Source organism: Aythya ferina, assembly GCF_964211825.1.
Source record: "Aythya ferina genome assembly, chromosome: 7".
NCBI classification, from domain to species: Eukaryota; Metazoa; Chordata; class Aves; order Anseriformes; family Anatidae; genus Aythya; species Aythya ferina.
This window is the reverse complement of record NC_140302.1, coordinates 2,296,950-2,319,502: the sequence shown is the minus strand read 5'-3', so window position 1 is coordinate 2,319,502 and position 22,553 is coordinate 2,296,950. Positions and strand designations below refer to the sequence as shown.

At 40.9% G+C, this 22,553-nt stretch overlaps 1 protein-coding gene across 4 annotated transcripts in view; it reads left to right on the top strand.

Moving 5' to 3' along the window:
• The window catches only part of RHOBTB1 (Rho related BTB domain containing 1), a 50,410-nt gene that overhangs the window by 588 nt on the left and 27,269 nt on the right, over nucleotides 1-22,553 (top strand). For 3 of the 4 annotated variants that reach the window (XM_084526188.1, XM_084526187.1, XM_084526190.1), the window contains one exon: nucleotides 3,529-3,627. The gene's annotated coding sequence lies outside the window, so the exon portion shown is untranslated. Of the gene's footprint in view, nucleotides 1-3,528; nucleotides 3,628-14,629; nucleotides 15,041-22,553 lie in introns of those variants that run through there. The other variant, XM_084526189.1, reaches the window with a different exon arrangement.

The following is a 22,553-nucleotide window of genomic DNA, read 5'->3' as shown; positions in this document are numbered from 1 at the left end:
TAACTTGAGTTGACGTACTAGCGGAGTAGCATCTATCGCATGAGCAAAAATGGAATGTTCCTGCCCCTGGCTTCCTTTTTAATCTTAAATTATTAATGGATCTCTGTGTTACACAAAGGAAATTTGTGGCAGGCGCTGAGCACAGATGCACGTAGAGAGCCAGATGTAAGAGGAGCTGGTTGTGCAGAAGGACGTGTCCAAAAAAGATGAAGGCAGAGAGCCCCTCCTGTTCTTGAGGGTTGTTGGGGTCTCTGGGGGAGCAACAGCGGGCTCTGCCCTGCCCAGCTCTTTTGTAGCTCTCAGAAAAGAGGAATGAGAAAAGGACAAAACTTTTCCAGAACTGGGGAGCGTGGGACTTTGCATATTGTTGAGCAGCTATTAACTGAGACTGTGAGTGCTCCTACTCTGGCATGTTAATGGCAATCATGGTACCCCATCTTCTCTTAGAACCTGATTGTCAAGTTGAATAAAAGTATGTACATGTGATCAGTTCCTTTTCTCTAGGTAATCGATACAGGAAAAAATTCCTTCATCTCCAAGGGAGACCTCGGGTAAAGACATATTTGTTGATACTGATGTAGGAAAGGTGAAACGTTAACATTTACCAGGGTTATGGACAATTAAAGGTTTGAAAATGTGTTTGGAGGAAACGTTGGCTTAGATATCAATGGGAAGTAAGATTTCTAGTGTCTGTTCAACCATGTAATGTACAGTAAGCGAGGTGCGTCACAGCAAAGATTGTAACAGTGAACTCACGTTCTGCACTTTGCTTTACGTGAACTTTTTTCAGTATTTGGAATTTTAAAGGGAAAAAGTTGAAATGAGACTGTATTAAAGCAGAAACATATTTATAACCAGTTATTTTTCTTTGAAGTAATACATTCAAGCTTGGTGAAGAAATTTTGGGCAGATATACTAGAAAACTGTGATGTTATAGAAACATGAAACAAAGAGGTGAAGGTGACAGGCTGGTAGAAAGAAGCTGTTGTGTAGTTTGAGAGGATAAAGTTCTGCAATGTTAGTTTTGTAGTAATCTTTTCAAAAAAACAAACGGGGGAGAGAAAAGATTGGATCACCATAGGCTACCGAATAACCTGAAGGTGAGACTTGGGTGGGTTTGAGGAGAAAATTTTCCTTGAGTGCTTCCTTGAATTTTCCTTGAGTTTTCTCTGGTGTCACTGCATTAGGGGACTGATTTGTCTGCAGCAGAAGAGGCTCCTGGGCGAGGTCGCCCATGACCGGGTATGTGCTGGGCCCAAGGCGCCATCCAGAGAGCCTGGTATTCTGTGTGGTGTTGTCTGTGTTCCTCCTGGGCCTTCCTTGTGCTGCAGTCATGTCACCTGCCAGCCTCTTCAACAACCACCTGCTCCTCTGCTTCCCAACATTTATAGTTCCCACCTGGAGAACAGAAGTGCATCCCTCACTGAATTACTCTTCGCTCCAGCTGGCTTTAGTTTTCCTCAACTTATGATGTCCTTACTGCTTGTCCTGCAGACAGCACCATAGTGGGCTCACAATACTGTGTTGTGTGAGCGCTGGTTCAGGTAGCAGCCTGTTTCCTGCCTGGGAGAGGGAAAGAGCTGCCCTGCCATGGCCAGAACTGTTGCTTTCTGGGGCAAGAGCGGCTTCAGGCCAGGTCTCTTCAGCTGGGAGCTCCTGAAGACTCAAATAAGGGAGTTGCACGTGTGGTTTACCTGCTCTTTGTCTGTGATGATGATCTGTACTCAGAAGATCTGCCCCTACTACCATGGTAGTGAAGATCTTCACTGAGTTAGAGTTGTAATTAGGAAGCACAGTGCTAATTAAGATTAGAACCTTTCTTTTTTTTTATGGTCCCAACTACTTTTAAAACCAGAGAGTAGAAGATTGACGGGCAGGGGGACGGAAAACAGAATCTTTCTTATTTTAATGAAATGGAACTTCTAGGCTTATGCTTTAGTAATGATGAAAATCAGGTTTAACTACGTTTCTGTCTGTTTATACGCTTTAAACAACTGGTCTGACCTTATAGCATAACAAAATAAAAAATCTCTCAGCGAGCGGGAGAGTCTCAATGTGGCCTTCAACAGAACAGCGATGTAAATAATTAATGATTTCTGAAAAAGAATTATGAATGAGCTGTGGAAGGGCTTTGCATGTCTGCTTAAAAGTGAGAAGGATCTTAATCTATCTGTGGAGTCGGTGTCTGTAGATTTTAATGAGGGCAAAGCAGAGAAAAACAGGTTAGAAAGCATGAGATCTCAGTGAAATAAAAACACAAAGCTCTGGGTTTGTGATCAGATAAGTCAGATCCTTTTTTAAAAGGGATGTGCTGACAGAAGCTGCAAATAACTTTGAAACTGGCATCAGTGCTGAGGAAACAAATAAACAGTTATGAATAGTACAGCGTCACATAAATAGGTTTTTAAGCAGTTGAGCATCCCGTCCTGTGTGTGTGTTAATGCTGCTATTTCATTCATTATTTGGGATTTTGTTTCATTGTGGGCTGAGGCTGTGGTTGCTAGGGTTGATGAGGGGAGCTACATGTGTAGGCTGTGCAGGCATTACGGCTGACTGGAAAAGATGCTGCTTCTAGGGCAGTAGAATTACTTCTGGAGGGCTATAAAGATTGTGTCCCTGGCTCGTGCCAGTGGATTGCCTGTTCCATGAGGTGGAATCAGGTGTTACCTCGTTTTCCTTTTTTGTTCCCACTGTTGTCTTGTGCAGGCTATTTACAGAAGGCAGGAATTTCTGTGGGAAATTAACTTCAGTCGTAAATTCCACTCTGAAATCTTACTTAGGAGAGAGAGAAATGCCTAGAAAAGCTAAGCAGGCCACTAGTCTTTTCAGCTGAAGAATCTGCATTTTACTTCTGCTTTTCAAGCTAGTGTGAAGCCTTTGAAGCTACTTGGCTCAGTGAGCTTTGCTTTTCGGGAAGCATTGGGGTGAAATCAATGTTGCACCCATGTTAGGTTCCTGGTAAAACCACAGCATTGCTTCTGGATGCGAACCATACCACAATAATGCAGACGCTTACCAATCCCAGCATAACTCTTCTATAATTAATTTCACCTGGGACTAAAGGTGGATGCAACACAGTAATCCAGGCATCATCAGGCTGTTACTTCATATTTTAGACAGTCTTGTCACCCCCTTGAAGGGGGCTTTTAGTTAACCTATGAAGAACTAGTTGACTGTGATACAGCAGTATTTGGTTCTCGTGCATAGGATGCTTTTTGTATCTACATCTAGAGGAAAACTATTCAAGACCCAGCTTTATTTGACAGAGGTGTATCAATTTCCAGTTACGCTCAACACCTTGTTTGTACCCGTGACCTCTTCAATTCATTGGAGTGAAAAGTTAGTGTTTTAGTGCAGATATTCAGTCTACCTATATTTGGAACTTTGAAAGGCTGTTCTGTTGACCAAGCAAGCCTGTTCTATAATATAAATTAGGTCAAAAGAGGTGTCTCTAGTTTTGCATGTGTGATGATTTTTAGGTTGAAAATAGTAAGCTTTATTGTCTTTTTTCTCTACTTTTCCCATCAGGACAGCCACAGTGAGAGAAAGATATGAAATATCTTTAACGGAGTTCTGTTCTTGATCAAGCTGTTAAAAATGGATATGAAAGTTATTTTCTCCTGTGAGGTAAGTAATGCCAGGAAGAAATTAAAGAAAAAAGTGACTTATTTTGTTTAGTGTTGCTGTCACTACCGCTGTCTGTCCAGCTGCTTTTGTTCACATATTTTGAAGTTATAGCATCTGTGACTTAGAGAACTTCGCATCGAAAGTCTTAACTGAAATGTCCTAGAACTAATCCTTTTGGTTACAGGATTACTTATCTTTGTTGTGATCTTCCAGTAGATAAAAACAAATGTGTTAAGGTGTGTGCTCTGGTATAACGGTTGACTTCTACACATAGTAGCTTTTGACCCAATAATGAGCTTTTTTTCAAAGCATCAGAGAAATAGAAGCTGCTAAGTCTGATTTCCAAGAGTGAATATTCACCCAAGAATAACTGCAGACAGAGGAAATGAGCGACTTCCTAAAGTGAAGAGTTTGTACCACATTTTTTTTTGCATCCCTCTTTTTCTGCTCTGTGCAGTCTAAGCAAAGGTGGTGCTGTTGCTAGCCTGAATTACAGGTGCATATTAATAATGCTAGGATGGGACTTGGCAAAAAGCTACTTCCGTACTGAGCCAGTACTGCTAGGAAACTGCTGTTTCACATGTAAGAATTAGTAAAAACCAAACACATCTCCTGAATTCAGAATCAGGGAAATTCACGTTGTAAGGAATCTCAAGAGGCCATATAGTCCTGCCCCCTGCTCAAATGTTCCAGTAGTCAATGAAATTTGGACTAAAAACGCCAGTGAGTAAAATAACTATTTATGTTCGGAAACAAGAAGGAAAATGGATTTATATCTTGCCATATGTATTAAATGTACGTTATAATAATGCAGATAGGAATGTAACATGCTACTAAAACTTGTCAAAGGGAAAATATTTTAATTAAGATAGGATTGTAAAAGGATAGGGTTTGTCTCTGAACAAAGGAAAAGCTAAATCTCTGATGTATTCACTTGTAATCACAAATGAAGCCTCTACAGGTCATCTAACACAGTGACGTGTTGCCAATATTTTCAAGAATGGGTTCCCTGCACAAATGACCCCCTTCCCAGACATCCCTAGGGAATCAATTTCCTTACTTTCTCATGTAACCAAATTGCTTTCTCATAATAAATGGAGAGGAAGTAAACATGGTTCTTATCCCAATACATTTTATTGAAACATTTCCTCTGAAGTATATTTGTTCATGGGAAAACATAGTGACAATGTGAATAAAAATAAGCATCTTGTCAGGAAGCTTAGGGAGCAATCTCTCCCCCCGGGCTCTCAAAATAAACACAAACCCCGTCCTCCTCCTCACCACCGCTTCGTCCCCCATTGTGTACTACCAAATGGAACATTTTATGAGCCCTTGGAATACGTGTAACTACTTCAGTGTTTTGGGCAGGGAGGGTCATCCAAAGAAGGGTTTAATACTGTCAGCAGAGTGAGGGTTCATCATTCAAAGCCCAAAAGGAGGGTCACTGAAGGGAAGACATGGTTGTTTCCTTTGGATTTCTGCTTATCTTAATGTGCTTTGAATCGATCCCTCAAAATTGGTAATTTGATAGCCTTAATAGTTACATTAGTAATTTAATGAGCCCCTTCCAGTGCACCATCAATGACAAACGTATACTTGAGGAACAAAAATAGAATCGTTTTATAGGCAGTGCAGTTCCTGAAAGCCAGTGTATAATATTACATGTATGCAAGTTTTGATGCTATGAATTTTTTAATATACCATGAGTGATTTCATCATCACAGAAATAAGTAATAACACAAAATGGCACATCTAATAATTCCCAATATCTTTCTTCATCCTCATTCCCAGTGACAAGTCACACTTCCAGCCTGATTTTCTGTCTCTCAATGGATTTCTGGGTAACTCTCATAACTCATGCAATTAATTTACAGATGGTTATTGTTCTTGTGAAATGTACTCTGTGAACTCACTGTTTCCAGATGGAATTTATGTTGTTTCTGTTACTGGGTATAAATTCTTGAAGAGAACATATATGGAGGTCTACATAGAAGTTAACTTAGGTATTGTAAAGCCATGTGCTTGAGTCAGAAAATACTGCGTCTGCAGTAGGCATGTCTTTGTAGAGCTGTTAGTTGTTCTTTAGTATCCCAGTCACAGCTTATTTTCTTATGGGCTTCCATGTCGCTTGAGGAATTATGAGATGACTAGTAGTAAATTTAGCTCTATGGTTAAAGAAGCCACTGCTGTCAGAGATTACTTTCTCCGTAGTCAGTAGAATGCTCCACAGACAATAGAATAAATTGGGTAAGTGTATGCTAGTGCACACAATAATGCAGACTCCAGCAATTTAATTTAGCTGCCAATTCAGGTAGATAGGAAACAAGCTCTGGTCTGTGTAAAACCAGCAGAGGAGCATGTATGCCCGTGAAACAGCAACCTGCAGTAGAATTAATGTAGAATAGGAAGTTTTTAATCTTAAAACTGCTTGAGCTAGTCCTTCCCAAGCTTTTGACTAGGAAGTATGAAAAATGGGGGACTGCTGTGTATCTGTGGTTGGTGGGAATGGGTAGGTAGTGTCGCTATGTTCATAGCTTTTAATCCTTAGAATTAAATTTGTTCTCTAGTAGTGTTTTTCACAGCATGTTGAAATCCTGTACTAAGCACATCTCCTTTATTAAAAGCACAGAAATTAGAGAGTGAGTGATTCTCACAACACCCATGCAGAATCAGGAAACAATTCTTTGTTAGGTGAGAAACTGAGAAAGAAGTGTTGCAGTCAGAAATGTCCATTAATCCAGGCATCTTAGACAAGGTACCCAACACAATAAATCCAAGTTGTAATATAAAAGCAGTGTTGTCACCCCAGAGCATCCAGTTGGCAACTGGAATTACCTGTGTCTCACACTTTGGAAACAAGGGCTTAGCACTCTCAAGATGAGGTTTTACAGCAATAAAAACATTCTTAGCATGATACTTGCTTATTTTCACCGACTTTATCAGCGATGGAATGTGTTTGTGTCTGGGCTCATAAATGGGCAAACATCCCAATAACTGTTCTGAGCAACAAGTATCATTTAGGTCTGAGATAGATGTGTGTGTTGTGGACCTCATGACTCCTGCATGTTTCAGTTCTTGATTTATAGCTGTTGCTTAACACTTGCACTCTTTAAATGTGTCTCTCTTTCAGATGCATGATTTCCATTGGCATGCAAGCTTAGACATATAGTTAGATATTTAGTCTGTAAATAAGGAAATATTTGTAGAAATGTTCTTCTCAGTCTTCTGAGGGAAATTGTTGTGGGTGAGGCTTTACTTGAGGCGATGCGACCGATTCCATTAGAATTTCTCTAGGCGTGAATCAGGTTCTCTTAATCCTCCTTTCTTTGTATGTTTGCAACAGTGGTCCCCAGTGGTAATTCTATAGTTAAGGAACTGTCAACATTTCTCTTACAATAATACAGTATTTTAACTGTAGTTTTTGAATTTAAGTGGAAAGCAATGGCTTTTTTTCATACTTTTTCAAATCACACAGTATACATGGTATCTTGAATCCTTCAAGTTCTTTTACCTAATCTAGTTAAAACCTGTAACAATGATTGATAATTGGACAGTTCCTGGAGGTAGTATATTCCAAATCCTCTGTAAAAACTGCAAATGTCTGTAAGAAAGATGTGTTTTCACAGGTGGTGGTTTTTAATCAGTAATGTTAAAGAAAAATAGTATAACTTTTTGTTAACTATTCCTGGTAACAGTGCTTTGTGAAAGGCCCATCAGATAGCCTGCAGTGAAGCATGCAAACTGTCTTCATTTGCTGCTTCCGAGGCTTTTCTTCAAGATACAACAGTGGATCACTACATGAATTCCTCTGCAATTTCCACAGTTACCATTATCCTTTAGCTACACAGTTTCAGTAGAATTTATATAAAGCCTTTCAAAGAGAGAAAGGTGTCCACCAGAACCAACCCCAGTAATATTCTTTCTGGATTAGAGAAACAAAAACTGTGGGAACTAGATTTGCTTGGACATACTGAATTAAACCACTAAACCACTAAACCAGATGAGCAGTGTTTGGACCATGTAAACCTTCTGTTGATATAAGCCAAGCTAACCCATTAAATTTAAGTTTGTTTTGCTGAAGTGAGGTCTTTGCATGGGAATCTGTGCTAATGTAACTAAATCGTGTCACTGAACTGGTGTAAATAGCTGTAAGAGACACAAGGTTTTACATTCCCTGCAAAGCTCTCTTTAAAAATCATGTATGTTTCAGAAGCAGAGAATGTACAGAATATAACAGGAATTCTACAGATCTTTTTCTTCTTGAATTATCACCTAAATTGAAACCCATAGGGATCAGTAGAAACTCTTCCTATCAGTTTCAGTGGGATTTTTATCAGACTTAAACCATAACCAGGGGCTTTTACTTTAGTGTATAGCCACCTGTAGGACAGAGGTACGAGAGTAAATCACATTTAACAAGGCTGTTTATCATGGTTGAATGATGGTGAGATTACGCTGCCCTTGATTCTACTGTTTAATCCAGCTCTTGTTTTGGCCCCCTGGAGAGAACAGAATATGGCTATTGGCTGCTCTTGTATGCAAGCAGTGATTCAGAGACCCCCTAATACCAGTCTTTGACTGCAGGGGAAAGGAGGGAAAATCCGCATTTGTTCTCTTCCCCTCACCACCTCTAACTTACACCTGTAGGGTTCCTGTAGCGAGGGAGCTTTGTTCAAGACTGTCTGCATGATCTCTCTAAAAGTGCCCGTATAAACAACTTGGTGCAGCAATTGCACATATGTGCAGAGACTTCTATTTAGAAATCCTTTAGAATTTATGCAGTCTTTGAGCAATATTTCAGCTTTTCAGTTTTGGTCTGCATTTTGTAACTTCCTGCATATAAAGCTACTGGACTTTGAATATGATAGGTGACTTTTACAGGCCTCAAAAGGCAGGCAGAGCATTTATAATGCTTTAAAGAGTGAGAGCAGATCCATTTATATATGGCTTTTAAAGCTCAAGATCAAGAGTGAGACGCAGAGACAGTGTTTGCCATTGAGAACTTTTTATTGTAGTTCCCTGATATCTCTGTCTCTTAAAAACTTAGTACTCAGAAGTGCATTTTGACTGATCTTTGTAGAGAAGGGACTGAAACCAGCCAGAAGGTTAGACAGACAGAATTTTCCCCAGCTGACTGTTTGCTGTGACTCTCATTTAATTCCCCAAATATATTCTTTCCATTAACATCTAAGTGGACGGCAGAAAGGTTAAGAAAAACTTTTAACAGTTATGCAGATATCATCACCACAGGTGAGATAAGTCGATAACGCAGTACAGGCATGAAATCACTTCTTCAAGGTGAAAATTTGCACCTGGGATTAGGTTTTCATATATATGTGAATGTTTTCCTGTGAAGTGGCAATGAAGAGTTATTCTGGGCTGAAAATGTGTTTCTGGCATGTCCCAGTTGGTGAACGAAGGCAGAAGTTATGGACAAAATTGCCAAGATTTGAGAATAATTCTTCATGTATTAGTTTAACTTTCACTGATACATTAGCATGTATTTTGGTTAGCAAGTGGTATAGAATACAGTGCTCCAACAGATTTTCTCAGAGGGCAAACCATTGATTTTAAAGATGAGCCTCCTGTATCTTGGAAACTCCCTTAAATACTGGAAATAGCTGATAAAGCTAGCATGCTCTGGGTAGTTGGAAAAGTCTTATGACATTTTGATGCAATCATTTCTAGTTTCCTTCCCTTGTGAGACAGCAAAATGATAAATATTCAAGAAGAAATCCTCCTACTAGTCAGTTGTTCCCATTTAGCTTGTGTTTGGAAGTGGTACATAAGCTGATTAAATCTTTCTTACCCATGTTGTAATTCTGAGGATCTAGAAGCAGGGAATATAACCATTATAAGCTGTTGCAAACCTATCTTAAAAAAAAATAAAATTAAAAAAAAATCCCCATTTAATACAAAACTGAGCTGTGTTACAAATTCTTAATACTGCTTTGTCCTCTCTGGGTTGTGAATTCAGCGAGCTGTAGCTCTTCTACTTCTTCCCTTGGGAGACTCTTATATAATCATTCAGCTGTTCCTCTTGCTGTCCTTCTAATTAAGCTGAAATTTTATGTTGCTTAATTGTATCCTGGTAGACCTAACCTAGCAAACTAGGACTAGTGAAATGAATTCCCTCCCTTCTAACACGAGAAGAGGAGTGCAGTGGTGAAGGCAGTAATGGAGTTCTGCAAGGTTTCATGTCAGAGCCTCTCTCAGTGCAACTGAGACACCTGAGTCAGCAGGTGCCCTTCCAGCAGTGAAGACTATCTGTGTTCTGCGCTGCCTAAGGAAGAGGTCAGTGGAAGTGATTATTCCTCTCTACTCAGGCACTTGTCGGGCTGTACCTGAAGTACTGTGTCCAGTGTGGGGTTTCACGGTACTGAAGGGAGTGGAATGAATGCTAATACAGTTAGGGGCCTGAAACACAACATATGCCCGGAGCTACTGAGGGAGCTACGTTTAGCCTTCTCCATCTCCAGATAAGGGAGCATCTACTTAGTGTCTTCTGATACGTGACAAGGGGCCATTGGGAAAACAAGTAGGCTCTTCTTAGAGCTGCACAGCAAGGGGACTGCATACAAGGTGTGCATATATTCAGCATTTCATATCCAATATTCATATATTCATATTCATATATTCATATTAGGGAAAAAGACTGGAAATACAATTCATGCAGCAAACTGGTGCTATATCTCATTCTCAGAGTGCCTCAGTAAGATCTGATACAATATTGTCTTCTAAAGGGATGATGGTCTTGCACTGTAATTAGTATTCAGTAAACAACTGGAGAAAAAAAAAAGCATGGTGGTCTGTTAGTGTCTGTAACGCATACAATGGGAATAACATGTCTCCATCTCTGAGAACTGAGACAGAATTGTGTGGGATATTATGAAAAGGGATGCAACTGACGTTTGTTTTGATTTGTATCACAGTTGGCTGAGAACAGTTGTTAACATCACTAACTAGAGGCACCTTGTCTCAAACTCTAAACTCTGTCCTTACTACACACACACACAAAAAAAACCCACAACCTCACATTGCTAAAGGACTGCATACAATATGGAATAGTTCTGAAGAAAAAGCCAGTTGTGAATGCATATGTATTTGGCATGGGAATAATACAGCTCTGAATGCAAACCCATTAATAAAAAATTGTATTGACAGGAAATGACTTGAATTTTATTTTAACATGCATAAAATATGCATTTACATGTTTTTTTTCCAATGCATTTATCCTCTTTATGAATTTTTTATGGAAAAAAATCTAATGGAGTATATACCAATCCATTACAGAAGTAGTTAGAAATGATTTTGATCTACCCACATAATTAAAGCCTCTAAGCCTAATTGTGGGGAAAAAGTAGACTTCAATGATGGGAGCTGGGTAATTCTGATATTTTAATTCACTTGCCGCCAGTTGGCTAAGACTACATATCACATACAATAGGAGGATGGTGAAGTCCATCGCTGATGTACCATGTCTCCTTATTTTGATTGTACATCATTCATTCGAGTTCTTTTGTATTGTTGAAAGCAGGTTTCACAGATTGTAGGGAGCACCTTCTGTCCCTGTGAGACCGCCAGATGCAACACAGAGCACATACGTATACGGGATAATTTAACTTACTTTGCTTTACTGAATTCCTCATGGATTTAAACTTATTTCCCCTAAAAGCCTCTTAATCTCAACATGTTCTTAAAAGCTCTTCTAATACAAAGGGCCCCTGCATTCGGAGCTGAGGGAAGAGCTCCAGTTTGTCCCGTGCTATTGAGTTTCATCCTTGCACTGTCCTGGGTTGCCTCTGCAATGTCAGATCTGCCTTCCCTCAGTGCATGCTCAAACCCTGTCCTGTAGCTGTCCGTGCTGTCTGCTCATCTGTGTGTAACTTGTCTTAGGAAACGGAAGTTGTGCTTAGGTGTTGCTACCAAAAATGAAGGGGAAATAATTTCAGTTGTCCTGAATTAAAAGTATGACTCCCCAGAGGGAGCAAATGCCAACATCACTAGATTATTTATTTTCACTTTTTGATGCAGCCATCTCTTACGGACCCTACCTAGACCTGTAATACAGGCAAGAAGTCCTTGTTTCCACAGGGTGTCAAGTCTGGATCAGTCTGAGATGCAGACTTTCTTACAATGTTAACACACAGTATTATTTCCACACCAACATGAGAAAGAACTTCTTCACAGTGAGGGTGACAGAACACTGGAACAGGCTGCCCGAAGAGGTGGTGGAGTCTCCTTCTCTGGAGATATTCGAGGCCCGTCTAGACGCCTACCTAGGTAGCCTGCTCTAAGGAACCTGCTTTGGTAGGGGGGTTGGACCCAATGATCTTTTGAGGTCCCTTCCAACTCCTACAATTCTGTGATTCAGTGATTAAAAACTCACCCCCAGACTTGTGTGCTTGTACTATCACGCTTCTGCAGATACAGCTGACTAGATTATAATGGGGAGGTGAAAAGCATGGGCTATTTAATTTCCTTCTCTTTTTGAACAGTTTTCACAGAGAAGCTGAATTAAATGTTTCTAATCCCCTCTTCCATCACCTTTTGTTATTCTTGACTGGTATTTTTTCAGTTTATCTGCTCCTGAACCTTGCTCTGGTCCCTCAGAAGCACAGAGGATGGCAGGGCCTGAGGGCATTAAGTGTCAGCAGCTCTGCCATGGTAGAAAGCTCCCTAAGGAGTTCAGCTAACGGAGCGTGTTGGAGGAGCCTCTGAAGTTAAACTAACTTTCCAAAGCCAGGAGCGGAAAGGTCATTTGTAACTTCATTTATGGTTTACGCACAACTAATGTTCTCTCATGATGCTTTTTAATCATCTGAGAAATACATTCTCAAAACCAAAACGTTAATTTAGCCCCAGAGTAATGAATAAAATGTTGGAGCATATGGAATATACCCTTACGTTTACACTTCTGAATACATTTTGTGATTTAGTAAAACTAAAATAATTCTAAGTAAAATTCTTTGTGTGCAAATGAACATTTTTTATTCTTCTTATTTTTTTTATCCAGTTATACTCTGAGTTTTGTGGTGTAGTTAACGATACTTAATGGAGATGCAATGTTGGGACGCACTTGGCAGTCCATAATCGTGTTTTGGAAAGCTCTACGGACTTGGCAAAGCCAGGCTCTGTAGTTAAATGCTAGCCATGGTCCAATGCCATATCCTCGGGGATGGTAAAAATGGAACTTATTTCCTTCACCCTCTCCCTCTTGCTGTTATCCACCCTTGATAACAGACAACCAAAAAGGAAAAATGCAAGCTGGCTACCTGGAATACTTAAACATCTAACTGAGTAAAGCTTTAACACTCATGTATTTTTAATGCTTGTGCTAACTCAGGGGGAATACTTGTGGTTTATTGCTGTCCTTTCTTGTATCAAAGCCTAGAAACTGTCAGTTGCTCTATACCCTATTAAAGATGCATTCCAGCCACTCGTGAAGGTCTGTCACTCAGACAAGTTGGTGGTCACAGCTGTACAGTTTGTTAAAATGTTTGGAAAAATAAATAAATACTGTTCAAAATAAATAAGTACTGTTCAATAGGATTATGTGACACAGGACAGAGATCTTCTAGCTGTTCTGGGTTTTTATTTTATACTTCACTGGAAAAGCTGCAGTCTGAACTAAATAGAAAGTTACGCATTTGTGGTGGGAAGACACTGAATGCTAGAATTTGCCGCAGATGGTCATTAACATCGAAACTACACAGTAACATGCAGCTGCTTCCACAGCTGTAGAAGCCTTCAGGCTTTGGGTACCCTTTGATGGGACATAAAAAAAAGAAACTTCAGACTTCTTGTTCATCAAAAGCAAAGCGCTATTTCTCTTTTTTCCTTATTAAACACCTGAGTAATCTTTGCAGTCATTGCATTCTAGGTGTGTTTAATAGAGATGTGGGTTCTAGCTCTGTGATTTGTCTTCAAAACGTGAGTATTTAAACTGTAAAACAAAAGTGCCATTAAGAAACTAAGATTTGCCGCTCTAAAACAGCCCAGTAAAATGAATACCTTCTGTATCGCCCTGCTTTGCCTAGTCCCTGGATTATGTGAGCTGAACCTGAGCCTTATTGCTCCCTGAAAGTTGCAGGTCCTAGAAAAGAGTGAGTACACGGGGGAGTGCTCTTACATAGAATTAGTTTTTTAACCCTCATTTATAGAGAAAAAGTTGTTCGTGCGGAGCTTAAAACTTACAAAATGGAAGGTAATCATACCATTAATCTGAAACCTGTAGGTTGTGAAATTTAATTTGTTTTTTGTTGTTGTTACTGTTGACTGCATTGTCAGTTTGATACTTCTTTGCTTGCAAGCAGATGTCCTGAGTGAGCATGTACGAACAACAAGAGTTGTTTTAATTTCTGATTTGTTTCCCCTGTCCATCCCAATTCTGTGCAAAGCTGGGAAAGTCATGCTTAATATTTGCAGTGCCTCACCCCATAGCCTCCTGTGAAGCTGCCAACTGTAATTTTTCGTGACACAGTTGTACTCTGCTGAGAATTGTTGCAGTCTGACCTGCTTAATGTGAGTTTGACTTCACAGTATTTGAAAAATAGTCAGCTATAACCAAAATGCAGTCGGGTACTGTCAGTCCAGGTGTTCTTTAAACAACTTTATCCCGTTTTCCGAAGAAAAGGCTGTGTTACTGCTGGAAGACCGGCGACGTACGAGTCCAGCAGGCTGTAAGGGCACGCTTTCTTTCCCGCAGTCACCCCGCTGGGTCAGATCGGTCCCGTTGGCGGTGCGGGGCCGGGCCGGGGCCGCTCCGTGTCCGTGCCCGTGTCCGTGCGGCTGTCGCTGTCCCCGTGCCGCTCCCTCCCTCCCTCCCTCCCGCCGCGTCCCGCTTTTCATGAATGAAGGCGGCCGCGCTATAAATAGCCCGCGGGCTGCGCACGTCACAGGGCGCGCGGCTCCCGCCCGACTCAGCGCCGCGGGGCGGGCCGGGGGGAGCCGAGCCGAGCCGAGCCGAGCCGAGCCGCGTTGAGCTGTGCCGTGCTGAGCCGTGCCGGCGGCATGCTGCCTCCCTGCCACGGCGGGCCGCCGCCTGCCGGCGCCCCCCCGCTGTAAGGAGCGGCGGGGAGGGGGCGCGGCGGCGCCCGGTACCCTTGGCCCGGCCCTGCAGCCCGGCTCCCGGGCATCCCGCTCTCCCGGGTAGGTCCCGCGGCGCCCGGGCGCGATCGTGCCGCTCCCCGCCGGGGCGGGCCGGGTGCCGCCGAGCCTTGCGCGCTCCCGCCCCCCCGGGAGAGGGAGAGGAGGTGGCCGCCCCTCCCCGGTACCGAGTCCTCGCAGGAGCTGAGCCCTCCGGCCTCCTCTTCCAGCCACGAGGCTCGAGGCAAAAATAGATGATGCTTACGGGAAGCAGAAACCTCCTGGAGCTTGGTGCTTCTGAGTGGCATCTCCTAAAAGCCCGAAGGTTTGCAAAGGTTTATCTTTTTCCCTCTTTTTTCCCACCTTTCATTTCTCCTGCTGTGTCTGTGGAGTCTGTTGTGGGTTGCTGTGACAACAGCAGGAGGCTGCTGTGGGGGGCTTGCAGCACGCAGCTATCAGGTGTCTCCTGGCTGGACCTCTCAGAGGACCAAGAAAGGCACGCGGTAGTAGACCTTAATTTTTTTTCGGTTAGCTTGCAGTGGATATGGTAGCATCCAACATCTAGAGCAAAGGGAAGGCTAGCCAGAGAGCTCGGGGTTGCCTTCTGCTGGTCAAGGCACTACTCAGGCTTCCAAAGGCAGCAATGTACTTGTTTAAAAATGATAGTAATAATTACAAAAAAAAAAAAAAAGGCCCTTGAAGCTGTGCATATGGTCACAGTGAGAGCAAGGAAGAGATGCCAGAATATTCTCAATGACTTTGTTCATCCTCAGTCTGTGTACTATTTCAGGACACACAGCTGACTTGAAGCCAAATGTTCAGCTTGATCTGTAATAGAAGCTGAGGTGGAAATTAGTTTGTTCAGTGTGTTCACAGGAGCTCTTAAGCTAGCACTCTTTCTAGGCAAAAATAGAGCATGTGAGGAGGAAGCAATGTTGTTAGGACAGAGTCGCTGTGTAACTGTTCAGTATAAGTAGCAACTGAATGGGACATATCTGTGTACAGGCTGATCAGGATTTATCACAGCACGTGGAAGTAGAGCAGCTTAATTTCTCTTCAGTAATTTTCTGAGGTCCTCTTCTATTAGGTTGTGCTTTTTATTTTTTTATGCCCATTGGATTTGTATTGCCATTTGTATGCCTCAGGTCTGTGATATATCCATTCGCTATTAATAGAAAAAATAACTTGGTGAGCTGAATGTTTATACTGTGGGGTTGTTTTTTGTTTTTTTTTTATCTCACAGACATAATACTTACAGAGCGTAAGATCTGGGACATGCTCAGATGTGTACAAGTATTTTTATCCAAGAAGAAATAAACATCAGTTTTAGCTCTGGGGAGCTTTCTAAAACTCTTGCCCTTTTAAAACTCCAGGCTTCACAAATACTGTAGAGCATTAGACTGAGAGGAAGAGCTGATCACTTGACTGGTAAATCCCAATGTTTGATTCTTTGCTAATACATTTTGTTCACTGGAAAACTGTTTAAATCCTGCATCCAGATGTTGCCCTGTGCTGAAGGAGCTGAAAAGACAGAGAAGCCTTGAATTTAGGAAAAGCACAGGAGCAACAGATGTTTGACGTGTCCCTCCTTTGCTCCCACCTTTTCTGCCAGAAGAAAATTATCAAGTGCTGTAGAACAGAGAACGTACCCGTGACTGTCTCCCAAGCAGGGTCAGTTTTCCCCCAAGAGGGGAAAAATAAGGCAGAGCAGTCATTGCTACATACCGCAGTTACAGAGCTCACAGCAAGGCATCACTGAGGCGAAGACTGCTCAGATCAATGTGAAAATACCCTTGGATCGTGGATGGTGTGCGCATAAGAGCTCAAGGCCTTGTGCTGAAGGACTGGGTGGTAACATGGCGTGTGAGCTAGAGTTGGTGCCGCCTGGGGTGCGTGCAGTGACAGTTGGGCCCTTTCTTAATAGGGGTAGGCTCATGAGATTAAACTATGGATTCCCTTTGGTTCTCATCTAACATTCTACTTTTCTGTTTTCCTGTCCTTTCTGTCTGACATAAAAGACATGGCAAAAGATATGGCAACTTGTATCTTCTTTTTAAAAATTTTTGACAAGTGTCTGCATGGCACTAGACATTACAAGTAAACTCCACATACACTTGCTTCCTGCACAGTTCACTTAATGTCACTGGATTTGCATTTGAGATATAAATGCAGGACTTGAGCCAGGATCTGGAAGTAGCACTTATCTGAAGTCTGAAATACTGAAGTATTCACTATTCTAGTCAGTGTTTAGATTTTTTTTATACTGTCATCTAGAGATTTTATTCACCTTGTACAGTTTCCTTGTACTGATCATATGTGAGAGTAAATAAAATCACAAAAAAATATCTTCCTAAAACATCACTGATTAACACGTGAGAAATATCACACAAAGTTCAAGAAACGAGAGCCTGATTCTGTCTTTTGGAAGGAAAAAAGCAGAAAGTGAATTCTTCAACAGCTTCCTGGGCTAGAAGGTCACTAGTGTCTCTAGAATATTTGTCTTTGTAGTTCGAGCAAAACTTGATAAATATATTCCCCATAGAAATGTGCAGAGGTTGGAAGAATGCCTTGGTTGTTTTTGTTTGTTTGTTTGTTTGTTTGTTTTGTTGGCTGGTTGTTTTCTTACCAAAGAGAGCATACAATGTCAATACCTGTCTTTATATAAATTGGTAAAATTGGTAATAACCTTTACTACAATGGCAGCGGTGTAATGCTGTATGAGCTTCTGAATTACATAAGAGTAGGATTTCATGGTGTTTATGACCATGAAAATCAGTACTGCTGAATCAGGCTTTTTCAGTGATGCTTCTCCCTTTAATCCTGAGGTTTATATCTTATCCCAGGTACTTTTGAGCATTGCAGTCACTAAGGATTCAGCTGCAGCTTTGCCCAAAATAGTGAGCCAAATACCAAACCAGGAGCCAAAGCATCTGATGCTGTGTACATTAGTGGGTTATGCGGTGCAGTAGCAGGGGATCTGAGGATGAAAATGTTGGTGCTGAGGCCCCAGTGTGCATGTAGTACACGTTTCAGGGGCAGCAGGTGTTACTTCAGATTACCTTTAATCTGGTGTGGGCTGAATGCTCACTCTTTAGTGGTGGGTGGCATGTCTTTCACTTCAGATTAATCTGAAACAAATTCAGTTTGTTCACGTAGGTGGCCATTCCAGACACAAACCAAAGCATAGTAAGTGGTGGTGACTGGGGTTTTTGCTTCAAGAATGCATTCTTGTCCAAACTAAAATGCTAGTAGGGCTGCACCCTTAATCTGTTCCTGCAATGTGATTTGTTGCAGAAGGAGGAATAATCTAAGGTCTCATTGCACAATGGCATTTTTTGGGGGGCTGCTTTTTGAAGTAACAGCTTTCTGGAGACGGTTACCACCTGGTCCAAATGAGTCTTGCCTGTTCTTCACTTACTCAGTTCTCAGTCACTTTTATTAATGTTAGCCCCAGCTAATTTCAGCTAGTGTTGATGTGCCAAGTTATGACACGCTGCAATGCCAGAGCTTGGTCACTGCCCCTTGTGTCTGCTGTGGGTATCTCTGCTAAATGGAAAGGGCGGCCACTGGAGCCAGGTGCATCCTGAATCCCGACAAAACGCATTCACAAAACTATGCGAGAGCCTTAAATCAACCATGTGCCAGCCCAGATTATTTCCCTCTTTCCAGGGGTGGGTTCGGTGTGGTCACTCTTCCTCGGATCTCTCTGCACAGCAAAAAAGAAGAAACAGAAGGGACTGCTCTGTGTCGTGGCCTGTTCTTGAGGTAGACTGAAGAACTGATGAAGGGAGGGGTAGCAGTGTTGTAGACTCTCCCTCATTACAGAAAAGATTCATCCCCAATTCTTGTACCTGGCTTCTGAAATGGTTAAACGTCCTTCACCTGATGTATGGATTAATTTCTAGAGAGATGATCTCATCACAGAGGATATTGCAATGTATGTCACAGGTCAAAATAATACGTAATCTGCTCAGAGTAATCAGCTTGTTGATTTCTGCACTTCAGGTCTTCCAGAAGCTGTCAGAAAATTGACATAGTTCAAGTCTACTGCTAGCATTTGCATTTGGTTCTCTCTTTTGTCTGAAAGTCTGTGAGTAAAACACAAAGACGTGTCCTTGTGGACTGCACACTTCAGAAGGCTCAGGTGTATCGTAGATTTTTGGTTGTCTAAGGAAGTGCTCCAATGGTGTTGTGTCATCACAGAGGTAGGCTGGGTTTGATGAGGAGTCCTAATCCAAACAAATGAACAGTAAGTTCCCCTGCGTTTTTCCCTGGCATATGTGTGTTCATCCATTTAGATTCTGAAACAACACGTGGCAGGTTAGATATTGAGAACAAACATTTCACTTTTCTTATTTGCTCTGGCTCATGAGCTCTTTGGTCCTTGCCAGTGTGCCAGTGCCTTGGGATTCTGCACTGCAAGGTAGTGACTTATGTGTCTGAAGAACTTGGTATTTTACATCTCCTTTTCCAGTGGCAATGGTTGCAAGCAGTAACTTTGTAACTTGGGAATGGAGGTAAGATCATTGCTTACCCTTGTCAAATTTTTCATGGCCGTTTTGATGTGTTATTGTGTAATGGCTCACTGAGGGCATCGCTCTGAAAGTATGCTCAAAAAATACATCTTCAGACTAGATTGAAATATGGAGTACCTACAAATGCTCTTTCAAACATTTTCAGAAGAGTGTATTTTTCAGGAATAAATGTTGATGGGTTTACTACCTTTCTGCTGGCCTGAGTTTTTCAAACAATTCCCACTCGCACCATCCACGTTACGTGGTGGCAAATTTTGGTGTCTCTTTTCATTAGATTCCTTTAGTAATTGTGATGACATAATTTTGGTTGGCAACTTGTTTGTTTGAAGGCCTTTCTGTTTTGCATGTTTAATTAGATTCCTTGAGACAGGTTAGATTATTTTTTTTTCCCCATGAAATAACTTAAAAGCTTTACTGAGCAGGCAAGGTCCTTACATGCTGTCACTCTGAAACTTCAGCTAAACAAAGTAACGTGCTTGCTTGTTTTCATGCTAAGAGATGCTCTCTCAGTCTTATTGGACATGTTTAAGCACTAAGCTAAGTAAGTGCCTGCAGGATCACTCCATAATCACTGATTAAAGTAGACACTCTTGGTGATTTGTTTGTCCTGTTTTGCTGAAGAGAAAAGAGTTGATAAGTAGGTACTGCTCTTTGAAAAATCTTAGGTATATTTAGTATCAACTAAGTGATGATTTAAAATACCTAGGAAGTTCAAAGTGGGCAGTTAGCTGCACAGGCAGTGAGATCCATAAGGGTGGATATCTGATCCCACATAAGGTTTTATAGGGACGGCTCATGGGGATTGCTATTAAATTTGGATCTTCCTCCACTTTCGTTCCAGAAGAGAAAAATGCAATTATAGCTTTAAATATATTAAACTGCATTCTTAAAGCAAGGCAAGTTCATGATTAGGGTCTGGTTATATTTTGTATGTAAATATACTTCCATGCATACATAGAGAGGAGTTGTGTGTGTCTGTCACGTTTAATTTGTGTTCTAGTGCACTAGATGATTAAATGATATGCTCCATCTACAGATCTGTTGGAAAATTTCTCTAGAAAAGCAGTGTTTCTTTACTGAGGGTGACTAGCCAGAAGGATCTGCATGCTATAGCAACCACAACTGGTTTTAGTGATAATAACAACAACTCACTCAGCACTGAGAAAAACTAAGCAAAAAAAGCAAGCATCCTTCGGAATTCAAGGTAAAACAACAGAGGAAGAAATTAGTGACCATAACTGTCAGCAAGCTATGGTTCATGACAGTAACCTTACACTTCTTTGGAAATAAATCAGCTTTATTTAGAATAGTTCTTTACTGCCAATGAAGTTAATTAATTAATTGGTTTTATCTTAGATCTTGAGTCTACTCACATCTGATTTTTGGCTGCCTCTGTCTCCTCATCATATGCCAACAATCAAGGGTGACAGTGTAAAAATAGAAACATCCTAAGAGATTTTTATGATCCTGTGTTATTCTTGTGGGTATCTTTTTTCATTTCCATGCATCTGCTCATCCTTCCTTAGAACTGGATTAAGCAGCTGAATCTTTCACTGCTTTCTTTGTGGGAACAGCCATGTTCGACCGGATGGTTCCCCTAGTAGATTTCGTAGTGCTCCTCGTTTGCTGACCTTTCTGTTCTTCTGTGGCTTTTTTTTTTGCCAGAGTCCTCTCTAAGATAGATCACACTTCCAGTAACTTTTCTCTTACTTTTTCCTTTTGTCTTTTGTTGGTAAACTAAGCTATTGCAGGTTGTGGGTTGGTTTTGACAAGTTTTTCATTGGTGCTGGAATTTTATGCTACTTTTTCTTAAGCTTCACATAAGCTGGATTGCTCTTGTCTGACCAGTTTTGGTTTAGCTCCTGTTGGCTCTTCCAGATGTTACCAGACTTTTCAGAGCTCAAATCTTTTTCTTTTAAGTTTTGCAACAACATGTTTAGCATTTTTAATCAGGGTGATGATATAATAGGTTTAGCATGAGCTTAACCTAGAGGATACCTTAAAAAAACAAACAAAAAACTAAGAAAAAAACTGACCATGTCTGTATCTTTAAAATCTTGTATGTATTCCTGCTTTTAATCACTCCAGAAGCCAGAAAGATTCTGATTACATTTATAAGCATTTAATCCACACATTTTGCTAATTGTTTACACTGTAATTTGTAGCTTGTGTCTGATTTATTTGAGGTGTCTAAATATCTGTCCAAGCTTATGTCTGTCAGTCTCTTTAGAAGCTATTTCTGTTTTAATCCCTTTCTGAAAACTAGTGAACAACATTAAAATGATCTGCATTTTTAGTACAGACATACTTTGTATCTACTAGAGTGGTTTTAAGAGCTTTCTTTAACATAGCCAGGAAAGTTTAGTGGTTTTTTTTTGTTGTTTTGTTTTCTATTCCCAGTTTATTTTAATCTCTGTCCTGTGCAGTATTGAGTCATGCTAAAAATATCTTCATTAGGCTGTCATTGATCTACAGCAGGGCATTCGGGCATGCTGTGTCTGAGTTTTGTGATATCTTTGCCTTAGGTAAATCAGTAAGTATATCAGAAAAAAAAAAATCATTTTCATGTGTTCTTTTTCTAGGATTCTCAAATAACTGCATTGATTTCTCGTTATGTTTATTAAAATTTGCCTATTAATTTTAAACTTGCTTTGTTATTCTCTTGGATTTTTTTTTAACATTCCAAACCCTGCACTTAATACATATTTTGTGACTGACTGTAGTGCATTTTTGCAGAACTACAACTTATAAACTTGTGAAGAATTGTAAAATCAGATTCTTATAAAAGCACTTCAGCTAATCTGAATAGCAGCATTTTAATGGAATATTGGGTTGGAGGAAAATTTATTTTGGAATCTCTCTGCTTGGTAGTTTAAAACCAACCAGACACACTGGCTGGCCTTCACCTTCATTTTGTTTTCCAGCCTTGTAAACACATTCCATCTGTGATGTCTAGTCCATGCATGAATAAAATATGAAGTGATTTAACACCATGTATTATGTTGGGGTTACTCTTAATTCTCAGACTTGAAATGAGACATTTTTAGATCACGTACTGAAACTTCGTGGGGCTTTTGACTGGCTTTGAGGCAGCAGTGTACAAATATCTTATTTTCTGTAATGTGGAAAACACCATAGTGTTTGTCTTCTTTTATTTATATCATGGCTGTATTCTTGGAAAGGATGGGTGGGAGGAAAGAGGAATTCTCTCTCTTTCTGGCTCTCTTATATTTGGATTCATTGAGTTTTTACAGAGCCCATGAGCCCTCCTGGGTGTCAGCTTGATGAGAGCTTGCATGCAAC